At 35.3% G+C, this 11,732-nt stretch overlaps 2 long non-coding RNA genes across 2 annotated transcripts; both read left to right on the top strand.

The window, feature by feature from the left end:
* The first annotated feature begins 2,214 nt into the window (after positions 1–2,214).
* LOC309708031 lies at positions 2,215–6,224 on the top strand. The gene is made up of 5 exons (XR_014277155.1): positions 2,215–2,532; positions 2,675–3,061; positions 3,659–3,805; positions 4,025–4,071; positions 5,539–6,224. It is a non-coding gene; the product is annotated as an uncharacterized lncRNA (long non-coding RNA).
* Positions 6,225–8,131: 1,907 nt separating this feature from the next.
* LOC309708545 lies at positions 8,132–10,552 on the top strand. Its single transcript, XR_014277291.1, has 3 exons — positions 8,132–8,785; positions 8,889–9,281; positions 10,194–10,552. It is a non-coding gene; the product is annotated as an uncharacterized lncRNA (long non-coding RNA).
* Positions 10,553–11,732: the final 1,180 nt, after the last annotated feature.

Raw genomic sequence — 11,732 nt, 5'->3', positions numbered from 1 at the left:
CACAGGTCCCCCACTCTGGTGTGAGCGTTCTGTGATCGCCCTTGCAAGTAAAAGCTGCAGCGTCTGTGTGTGTCTTCACTCTTAGACTCTCAGCTGAAGAAGTGTCATTTAGAATAAATCTCTTGACATTTATTCACCACAAATAAACCCATCTAAAAACGAAACTGATCAGTTTTTGAACAACATAACGCTTCCAAAATTATTAGACACTCAAGCAATGGCACTGGATTCGCCACTGACGCCAGGTGAACTCCAGGAAGCCTTGATAAGTGTGCCCAATAATAAAGCTCCAGGTCCAGACGGCTTTCCTGCAGAATTCTACAAAGAATTGTAATTAATTCATTAATTCATCCTGACCAAACTGGTTTCATAAAAGGTAGGCACTCATCAACAAATACACGTAGATTACTTAATTTGATGGACTACTCATACAGTAAAAACATCGAAACTACAATATTTTCTTTAGATTCAGAAAAAGCGTTTGACGGAGTTAACTGGAAATTTCTATTTGCAACTTTACACAAATGTGGTTTTGGTGGACGGGGCTATACAATTCCCCAACAGCTTGTGTCAAAACAATAGTGATGTGTCGGTTGCAAACGAAATGGCTCTTAGAGCCGGGTCTTTGACATGAACGACGCGAGCCGGCTCCTTATCGCGAGCCATGGTTTGTTTTTTTTCTTTCTCTCACCCTCTCTCTCGCACTTTTTTCCCACTTCACTCCACATGCGAGCCTTGTGCTTTGTGCTGGGCAGAGGGGGGAGGGGCGGTAGTTACACTCTCAGTAGCACAGGAACAGAACAGGAGGGAGAGAGAGAGAAAGAGAGCCAGGGACAACAACGTCACATTAGAAAGGTATAGTAATCATCCACAACTATTTTCAGTTGCGGATGATAAAGGATTCAGAAAGTTTATTCATGCAGGTCCATATGACAGAGAATATGAATCTTCTTTTTGTTTTCATATTTTAATTTATATTTAATTGTGTTGTGGTTTGCAGTGTTTTGTGTTATTTCATTTTAAAAGGAAAAAGCTGAAAATTTAAATAGTTGAAAGTTGAACTGTGACTAGTTGGTTTTTGTGTTATATGATTATTTTATTACATTTTATGTGGAGTGAATAAATAAATGTATATTTATGGTGGCCCCTAGAAACAAAACACGTAAAAACTTCAAAACACGTACAAACCCTGAAGCACGTACAAAACACAACAGAAGTGCTCCAGGATGCTAGGCCCAGTGTTGAGCTTTTGTTACCTAGAGGCTACACAAGCCAGCAAGTACCAACGACCGGATTTGGTGTGTGGTAGTAACAGGTAAATGAAATTTTTTTTTTAATTTTTTGAATATATATATGAGTGCTTGTGTATAAATACACAAACAATACACATATGCTTTCAATCTTGTAATATAAGTGATCTAGGTAGCTCTGCTTTGGAAGTTCAGTTAACGCTAGAAATGTGTTTTGGAGTTTGTACGTGCTTTGTCTCTAGGGGCCACTGTATATATTTATATATAAACATATATAAATAAAACCACTTTTTTTTACATTAGTAATTCCTTTTGTGCATAATTTTATATTATTGTTAATAATAAATTAATTAAAGCAACAAAACAACCTGAAGAGCCGGTTCTTTTTAGTGATCCGAGCCGAAAGAGCCGGAAATCCCATCACTACAAAACAAATGACCAGACATCCTCCAGCTTCTGTCTCCTGAGGGGCACCAGGCAGGGATGCCCACTCTCCCCTTGACTGTTTGCAATTTTTATTGAACCACTAGCAGCAGCAATTAGACAGAATACAGTAATTAAGGGCATAAAATGCAAGAACGTGGAACATAAAATCAGCCTTTATGCGGATGATGTGTTACTTTTAAAGAAAGTAGAAGGCGGGGGGGGGGGGGGGGGGGGGTGAATTAATTAAAAAATAAATAAATAAATAAAAGGTAGACTGCAACATCAGCAGAATACTTTCATGAAAGCTACAGCCCAAAATAATGCAACACTGAAAGCTAGCTTTGTTGTGGCTGGAGAAATGGCCCAAGTTTCAAGTATTTCTTGGAGGGTGCATTTTTTAGGTGCTGCATGCCAAAGGTGAGCAGGTAAGTCCCAAACACTACACTTGCTACATTCTTTTTGAAAGCTATAAATTTACAGTTGTGTATTTTTTCATAATACACATCAGACAATTGAAGTGTGAAACTGTCAAGACTGCAAAAAACACAACCAAGGGTAACGCTATGTTCCTAGTAACTTAATACAGAGACGTTTTTGACTGACACTCTACTTAAGTATCATCTGGAAAAAAAACTTTGCTCTTGATGTCTAGACAGTCACAAAACATCACACCAATAGAAAACAACCACAGAATGAAAGGTTTCATTCAACTAGCCAATCACGACTTGCATTTCCTTAAATGGAAAAGTTTGTGCAGGCAACACCCAAGAGTCAAGAAAGATGCCAGTTTTAGTGTCTTTTTGCTGCAAGTCATCAAACATGGAGAGGCTTAACACCCTTCTTGTCCTTCTTTTAGGTAATACTTTAGTACTTTTAATAAACTATTTATTATACTGATTCTATTTGGCAATCTACATTCACTTCTGTACTCAACAGCTACAAGCATTTAGTATGATAAAAAAACACTACCGACATTTGCTGTTGTGTTTGTATTTCAGGACATCGTTGGATTTTTGGATCAGTAGTGAATGTGACAGTGGGATCAGGAGAAAACATTACTCTGTACTGTGACTGTAAAATATTGACTGATGAAATTATTATGTGGTACAGAAACTGTACACATGAAAATCAGCCTCCTCTTGTTCTAAAAAAAGAAAAGGATCCATTCAAACCCACCAGTGGCCGTGCAACTCTAGTGAATTTGCTACCTCGCTTCCATTTTGTAGAAAACCAGTCCTCTAGTTCCTATGATCTACTGATCATGAATACTTCTGATTCTGATGAGGGCCTCTATTACTGTGGAACTGAGCGGTCACAATCAGTTGGTGGAAATAAACACAAATATATTTACGGATATAGCAATGCTACAACACGGATCCGATTCAGTAAGTACTCTTCTATTCTTCAATTTTTTTTAAAATAATGCCTTTGCCTATGACAAATAAGAGAGTGTGCTCTTGTATTTAGTGGAAATTATATTCGATGGTGCAACATAACCCTCTTGAGGTTGCACCGAGCTTAAACTACATATACAGTAATAGAATATGTATATAAATATGGTTTATTTGAACAAGTTGAAAGTCAAAAGCAAAACGACTTGTGCTAGACAATAAAATGAAGGAGGCTAGAAGGAAAAATGCCGATGCTAATTATGTGATTATTTTATTATTTTTGCTATTTTAATTTTAAAAAGCCATCAAATACTAAAATTTTAAATAAATTTTATACACATGTGCAGGTTAAATACCCCACGGATAGCTGCACTGCTGTGCATTGTGCACATAATGGCAATGTTGACTCATTATTAGCAAAGAAGAGCTTTTTATGAAAAACACCTTTGTGGTATAAAAGCAGAAAAAATGGTTGCTATGTGTTTAATCTCTTTAAATAGCTGTTATCTGGTACTGATGTATGAGATTTGTGTAAAAGAGAAGTATAAAAATATACACAGAGCTAACTGAAACAGTTTGTGAACAATTTAGAGGCCAGTGAACAAATTTCAACTGATCACCCAACTCTACAAGACTGCAGCATATGTTGGAAGCTGCTGTTCATCCTGTGTCCAACTTTTGCTGTTCTGTCCTCTCTACTTATCTCCCTTCTTGTTCATCGCCTCTGCCAGAAAACAGGTAAATACTAAATGAAGTAGTTTTATTCACTGGATCCTTTACTTAATTCCATGACTTAGTTTTGTGATTGGTTCTATATGCAATATCAATTGTTTTTTTGTGAAGTCTAAAAGGACTTTTAATTACACAATAAAGCTTCACATACAATTGCTACTAAAGTCATTTGTAATGTTAGATGTTATTGTTTAATAATGTTTTATTCCTTTTTGTGGCTAAAAGATGATCAGCCCAGATTTGAAACCAGTGGGCAAACAAGAAGGAATCAGGTAAATTACATCAGTATCAAATTTGATTTTTATATGTGTATTGTTTTAGATTATGTTTTAGTCACTTTCATAATTCATTCCCTCTCAATTTTTTCTTTCCCTAAACAAACCAAATGTACAGGGTGGGCCATTTATATGGATACACCGTAATAACATGGGAATGGTTGGTGATATTAAAGTCCAAACAAAGAGAAACTTGTAAATAACTCATGAAAGAATAAAGCTACTTTGAAACCAAGCACACCATTGTTTTTCTTGTGACATTACCAATAAGTTTGATGTGTCACATGGCCCTCTTCCTATTGAATAAACAAAAGTTGTATCCAAGATGGCCGACTTCTAAATGGCCACCATGGTCACCACCCATCTTGAGGAGTTTGCCCCCTCACATATACTAATGTGCCACAAACAGGACTTTAATATCACCAACCATTCCCATTTTATTACAGTGTATCCATATAAATGGCCCACCCTGTATAATGTCTGCAGTGAGTTATATGTATATGCAATATATGCAGACTTTGTATCTCTGATAATTACTCATCATAAACAGCATTCTATGTATTTTCTGCAGCAACAATCGCAAATAATAATTTGACATTATATTAACTTCTGTACCTACTTACCTATACATCATACCCTGTGTAGACATTAAAAAAATCTTCCCTGGTATAGTGCCATGAAATTAGACTGTGAGCAACAAAATCCAGCAATGATACATAAATACTTATATACACACATAAGATGTGAACTACAGTGAATAATTTTAGGTGGTTAAGATTACTTTAAAGCTACCTGCTAGAAATGGTAGCCAAGTACTCACTGAGGAAGGAGGGAGGAGATTATTAAGCATAACAGAAAAGTACAGCTGTCTGGGTTAGGGTTAGGGTCGTCAGCATAGCAATGATAGGAAAATGACACAGGGGTAACTTATAAACTGAGCACAGAAGCGATCTAAGGATTGAGCCTTGAGGGACCACATCTATACAGGGTGGTTTATATTAATAACATACAGCTATTTATTTAAATTTGGTAATGTCTATCAAATCAGTATGAATAGCATTTGAGAGCAGTGTCAGAGATGCCAACCCAGTTTTATAATCTGTCAATCAAAATAGCATGACTATTGGTGAAAAACTGTGCACCTGAGTCAAATGGAATATTTGACTTTATCCAAACTCAAAAGAATATTGTCAGTAATTTTTAGTAATATTGTTTCAGTGTTTTCAGTACCCAGATTGGAATTTATTAAATATTGTTTTCCTTAACCGATCCAAGAGAAGGAACGATAGAAGAGTGATCTCAAGATTTTTTTAAATGATGGGATCTAGCGAGGGTTTTGTTATTAAAAGGGAAAATGCTGGTTGTTACAAACGTGAGGCTTCACCTTCGTAATTCTGACCAGAAAAATGTGAGTGAGTGCTAAGCATCTGATTATGACTGTAAACAACAAATGTCCCCTCACAGGATGAAGATGTGTTTTATGCTACAGTGGAAACCCGTCAAGCAGCACACAAATCAAAGAAGATAACCTATAGTTCTGACATCTGCACCTATTCTGCTATCAACACCTCTGGCATATAGATTTAACAGTATTTCATGTTGTGAATTTGTCAGCATTCTTAGCTTTACCACAAGAATTGACAAGCGCTGGCCTTTTGCCGTTATGGAGAAGTTACCTCACTGAAAGATGAAGGAACTTGATTATTTGCAACATTGCAATAGGCCTGTGCTGCTGGAGTGTTTCTTCTTAACTAAACTTTTTTCACTCTCTGTGTTTGTACTTTGCATTTAGTCGTTTGTTATTATTAATCTTTTTTCCTGTCTTCCTCACCTTGTATCCTACTGGTTGTGCCAGATTGCTCCCCATCCCTGAACCTGGTTCTGCTGGAGCTTTTTCCCTGTTAGGGGAATTTCGCCTGCCTACATTAGTGCTTGCTCATTGAAGGTGATCTGATTTTTTTGTGTTTTCTCTGCATTATAGAAGCGTCTTTACCTTACAATGTAAAGTGCCCTGAGGTGACAGTTGTTTTGTTTGGCACCATGTAAATAAATTTGAATTGAATACTAAAATGTGATTTTATTTGTGATGTGACACTGTTTGCAGTGTCTGTTGTTTTGTGGTATAATTAGTAGTATAAGTAATAAACATGAAAAGGAACACGTACATGAAATATATGCTACACTTAAGAATTTTTTGTTCTTATTTATAACAAAATTCCTTCTGTCAGTTGGTGCAGGGTCTTTGGCACTCTGTATCAAGCATTTCTTAGCATTAAAATCATGAACTAACTACACAAGATAGTAATTATATATACATTTTGCTATATATATTTTTTTTTCTTTTTTTAATTGTTAATATTGTATTATTAATAATATTTGAAATTAAGTTCGACAAAGACCTCAGCCATCATGAAATGTAGTCTGTGTGATCATTAAGCTATACAGGAATTCCACACCGACATGAGTATCAGTTACCTGACAAACAGATCCACTTGTGGCTACAAACAAAAACTAGGCTCATGAAAATCACTTTCTTCAAGAGTTAACTATTATCCAAGCATGAAGCCTTGAATGCTTATACAGAAAAAACAGACATTAGACCTAATGAGGTTGCACTTCCCTCTGAATGAGTCTCATTTACAGTGTTTCTTTCATCACTAATTAGTTGACTAATGTTCATGAATTGACAACAAAAACATTTTAAATTGGTAATTGGATTTGTAAAAGCTTTCAACACAGAAACAAAAATATTACTGCAGAACTTAGTCATTTCTGCAGTAACCTTGGGCATTTTAACATGAGACTTTACAACACACAGGCCCCAGAGTTTTTGAGAATTAACACATACTGTACATACTAAAATACCTCCTGTTGTATAACATATTTAAACACCAGGTATAGATATATTGCATCTTATGTAATGGTTAGCACTGTTTGCAATATAAGCTCTGTTCTTTTTTTTTTCTTCTTTTTTTTGACAAACTACTGATGTCATAGCTGTTGGAGTCAGAGGCTTACATGGATTGCTGTTTTCGGTTGCCTGCTTGAAATCATCTTGTATAAAAGTTACTGTAGCATTGCACGTTGTGCCATGGGTTCCCCAGTTTCACACATTGTGGCCAACTTGTACATGGAAGATGTGGAAAAGAAGGCTCTGTTATCCTACCCTGAAAAACCACTGGTCATTGGTTCAGGTATGTGGATGACACCTGGGTGAAAATCAAATCGCAGGACATACCGCAATTCACTAATCACATTAACTCGGTGAACCAGCACGTCAAATTCACCAGAGAGGCTATGAAAAGTGGCAGGTTAGCCTTCTGAGACTATGAGATTTCTATAAGTAATGGGGGTCATCTAGTCTATCCTGTCCTAGCCTATCAGTCTATTTACACCTACAAGCCACTCTTTCAGTAATGACAATGTGCACATCCTGCACAACGAGGAATGCTGGTTTGAGCATAGAACAAGGGGATCACTTATCTGCAAAACGAATGAGTTGAGTAGAGGACCTAAGGTTACTTGTTTCACCATTTTACAATGCTTTGACTGCATCCATTCCCCAACTCTCTATGAATGGTATTCATGGCCACTGATCAATTGTCATTAATCAGTAGTCTTTGATCAGTGGTTGTTGATTAGTGGTCATGACAATTTGCATATTACTGATCATGAAACTGACCTCATGGCCCATTGTTCATTCAGTGGTGAAGTTGTTCATTCAGTGGTAGTTTCAGTCATTGTGCAAATGCACTGTTTACAACAAAGGCTGTGGAAACCTGCAGTCAGCTGAGACTGAAGAAGCCACTTGGATGAGTGACAAAACATTTCTTCCATGAAAACACTATTTGCAGATAAAAAGAATGAACTATTTGGGATTTCCTTACCTGGATGATTGAGCATGCATCAAACCATATTTAGAGGAGTGGCTGAGCTTCAGTCAATGTTGGATCATTAAATGTCCAATATTCAGTAAAATCCTGGTTCATGAGTAAAGGTTTGTCTTAGCAACCCTTGGTAGAAACTTACCTTTCATTCTCCTTTCTGTTTAGGAAAACTGTGGAGCAATTTTGGAGAGAGAGCATTGGCCTTTGCACATAATCGCTCTTGGGAGATGAATTACTGGGAGCTGGGATTATCACTGCTCAATGAAATCACATGTCATTGATTGATTTCTGCTTTTCCCTAGTGGAAAAACTGACAATTTGTCATGTTGTATTTGTTCTATTTTTAATTTTGTGTTGCTTTTAAATCTGTAATTGTACTATGAATTGGTAAAAGATTTTGTGAGTCATGTCATTGAGCAGTGCTAAACAAATATATTTTGCTTGCTCTTTCCTAGACTGAATATTGGGTGGATTAATCTTATTGTTGATCAGCATCAGGAATTTAAAAGATGTTTGCATGTTTTCTTTGCCAATTTGTTATCAGACTGTTCATGCTCTAACGGTTAAGACTGAAAAGTACATATCTGACACACTGTCATCTTGAACACAAAAAAAATTGTATACTGTTACAACAGTAACGTCAACAGAAAACAACCACAGAACAAAAGGTTCCACTCAACGAGCCAATCACAGCAAGCATTACCTTTAATGGAAAAGTCTGCGCAGACCATGACATTCAAGAGTCAGGCAAGCTTTAGTGTCTTTTTACTGCAGATCATCATCAAACATGGATAGACTTCACATTGTTCTTGTCCTGCTTTTAGGTATTAAACAATACATTATTTAATTGATTATATTTACAATCAAAATAAAATTTTGTATTTAACAGTTAAAAGCATTTGGCATGGTTTTGTGTTTGTATTTCAGGAGGTCATTTGATTTCTGGATCAGTGGTGGATTTGACAGTGACAACAGGACAGAACGTCACTCTGAATTGTGACTGTGAAGCATTATCTGAGGAATATATTGTGTGGTACAGAAATTGTACCCATGAAAATCAGCCTCCTCTTGTTCTGAAACTAAAAGAAGATGCATGGAAAAAAATCAGTGACCGAGCAATTTCAGTGAATTCTCTATTACGCTTCCACTTTATAAAGAATCAGTCCTCTGGATCCTATGATCTGCTGATCATGAATATTTCTGATTCTGATGAGGGCCTCTATTACTGTGGAACTGAAAAGGAACAGTGGGCAGATGCCATAGACGTTCAGGTCAGATATGACCACAGATATGCCAGTATCGCAACAAGAATCTTAATCAGTAAGTACTCATCTGATTTTTTTTTCAATGATCTAAAGGAATATATCCATGACTTAGCAATTAACATTATAGGGAAGTGTTCTCAGGTATTCAGTAGAGAATTATTTATTTATTAATGATGAAGTGACAAATGACCATTATAAAGTCAAATTCAGTATATTTAAGTGAGTTCAACCATACACTATTATGTCAGAGTAATATATCTGATTGCTCAGTAGTTTTCTTTTTCAAAGAGAACAACAGGGTGACCAATATAAAGCAAACTATCTGTATCTTAACAGAAAATAACAGTCAGGATCGTTTTCAGAAAGCATTTTTATAAAGGTCAAAAGTGAAGTTAATAATACAATACAATACAATACAGTTTTATTTATATTGCACATTTAAAAACCCGAAGGCACACCAAAGTGCTTCACAATAATACAGAAAACCAACATAAATCAAGTCAACTTGCTCTTGATTTTCAATTTTTTACTGTAAGGGAAGAGTAATATACCATGATTGATCAATATGGTTATTTTTTCAAAGAAACCCACAGTGTGACCAAAAAAAGGAAACCAAATTTGTATCTTAAAAAGTAACACTCAGATGAACAGAATCAACCTTTTGGTAACTATTTGGCAATTTTTATTTTAAAAATCCCTTAATATTAAAATGTTAAACACATGTTGCGTATATATCCAATTGATTACTCTGCAAATAGGACATACTGTGCAGTGTTTACACAATGGCTAAGTTAGATCGTTATTACAGAAAAAAGAATTGTTTACAAGCAGACAAATATTTTTTTATTGACATGGCATAATTCTTTTGAAACTAGACTGACAGGGTACTAATGTTTGAGTTTTGTGTAAAAGAGAAGTATCATAAATATACTCATACCTAACTGAAACATGTTTGTGAACAATTAAGATGCCAGTGATACAACTTCAACCCATGAGAGGACTCCACAGGTTGAAGATTGCACCATGTGTTGGAAACTGCTCTTTGTCCTGTGTCCAACTTTTGCCGTTCTCCCCTCTCTTCTTGTCTCGCTTCTTGTCCATCACTATTGCCAGAAAACAGGTAATTACTATAAATTGTACTTGTATTCAATTAGTCCATCATCAGTTCACTACATCACTGAGGTTTTTGATATACTCAGTTTATAATCTCAAATTATTGATCAAAATCTAAGAGTATTTTTAATCCCATAGTAATGTTGGATGTTGTTGCCTAATGATGTTGTATAATAATTTCTGTGGCTGAAAGTTTATCACCAAAGGCCTGAAACCAGCAAGCAAACAAGAAGAAATCAGGTAAATTACATTCATATTCAATTTCTGTAATAGCACAGATAATTTTTTCATAATTATTTCTCTTTTTTTTTTATTCTACATATGGCATTTGTAATGGCAGCAATCTACTTGGCAATTGTGTTTGATAACACACTAGTATGTAAAATTTATTGTGAATTCTCTTTAACAAGAACTAATCATGAACAGTGTCCTATCCATTTCCTTCAATGGTAACCCAAACCAATGACTTCATTTCCTTTTTGACTGACATATATTTATTATTTAATCAATACTATTAATGATAGTGATTAAAGAAAAACTTTATTTGTACTTTTAGTCCTTTAAAACATAAACACAGTTAAAAAGTGCTTCGCAGTTTGGATACAATAACATATTAAATATAAGTGATCATGTCCCACTGTACAAATATATATTCAAATACATTGTCTTACATTAATTCTGACATAAATAATTCTATACACATATTAGATGTGAACTATAAAGAAAAATAATGGGTAAAAGATTAAGTAAAAGCTAATCTATAAAAAAAATCGCAATGAAGTTTTCACTGAGATTGGAGAAGCTATCAAGGTTGTTAGGCTTAACAAAAAAGTACAGCTTTGTATCACTAGCATAGCAATGATAGGAGATGGCTTTGCAGCTAATAATTACATATCCCATGGGTAACGTATAAAGTGAGAACAAAACTGGTCCACGGATTTAGCTTTGCGTGACCCCTCATACAAGGGGCACAGGAGAGGACAAATTGGGATTTATATTAATTTTATGTCAGATGAATATGATGAGAACCAAATGAGAATAGAGGCAGAGATGCCCACTCTTTTCCAAATCTGTCAATCAGACTAGCTCAATTATTGGTGAAAAAGTGTTCAGACAAAAAGGAAATTTACCTTTTACCAAGTTATACAATACAATACAACTTTATTTATAGAGCAAATTTAAAAACAAACGGTGTGCTTCACATAAAAGACAGAAAATAAGACATAAATTTTTTTTTTTTAAATATCACAGAGAAGTGATGTGTTTCTGTCAATAACTAAATTGGGATTTAGCAAGTATCCCATGTCGCTCAACCAGTCAAAGTAACTGATCAGCAATGACTTTCTCAAAAAAAAATTCAAATGAATGGAAGTTTGGAAATGTAATTATCTAA

Source organism: Aulonocara stuartgranti, assembly GCF_965226115.1.
Source record: "Aulonocara stuartgranti genome assembly, chromosome: 6".
Taxonomy (NCBI): domain Eukaryota; kingdom Metazoa; phylum Chordata; class Actinopteri; order Cichliformes; family Cichlidae; genus Aulonocara; species Aulonocara stuartgranti.
The sequence above is the reverse complement of the archived record's forward strand: the minus strand, read 5'-3'. Positions and strand labels throughout refer to the sequence as shown.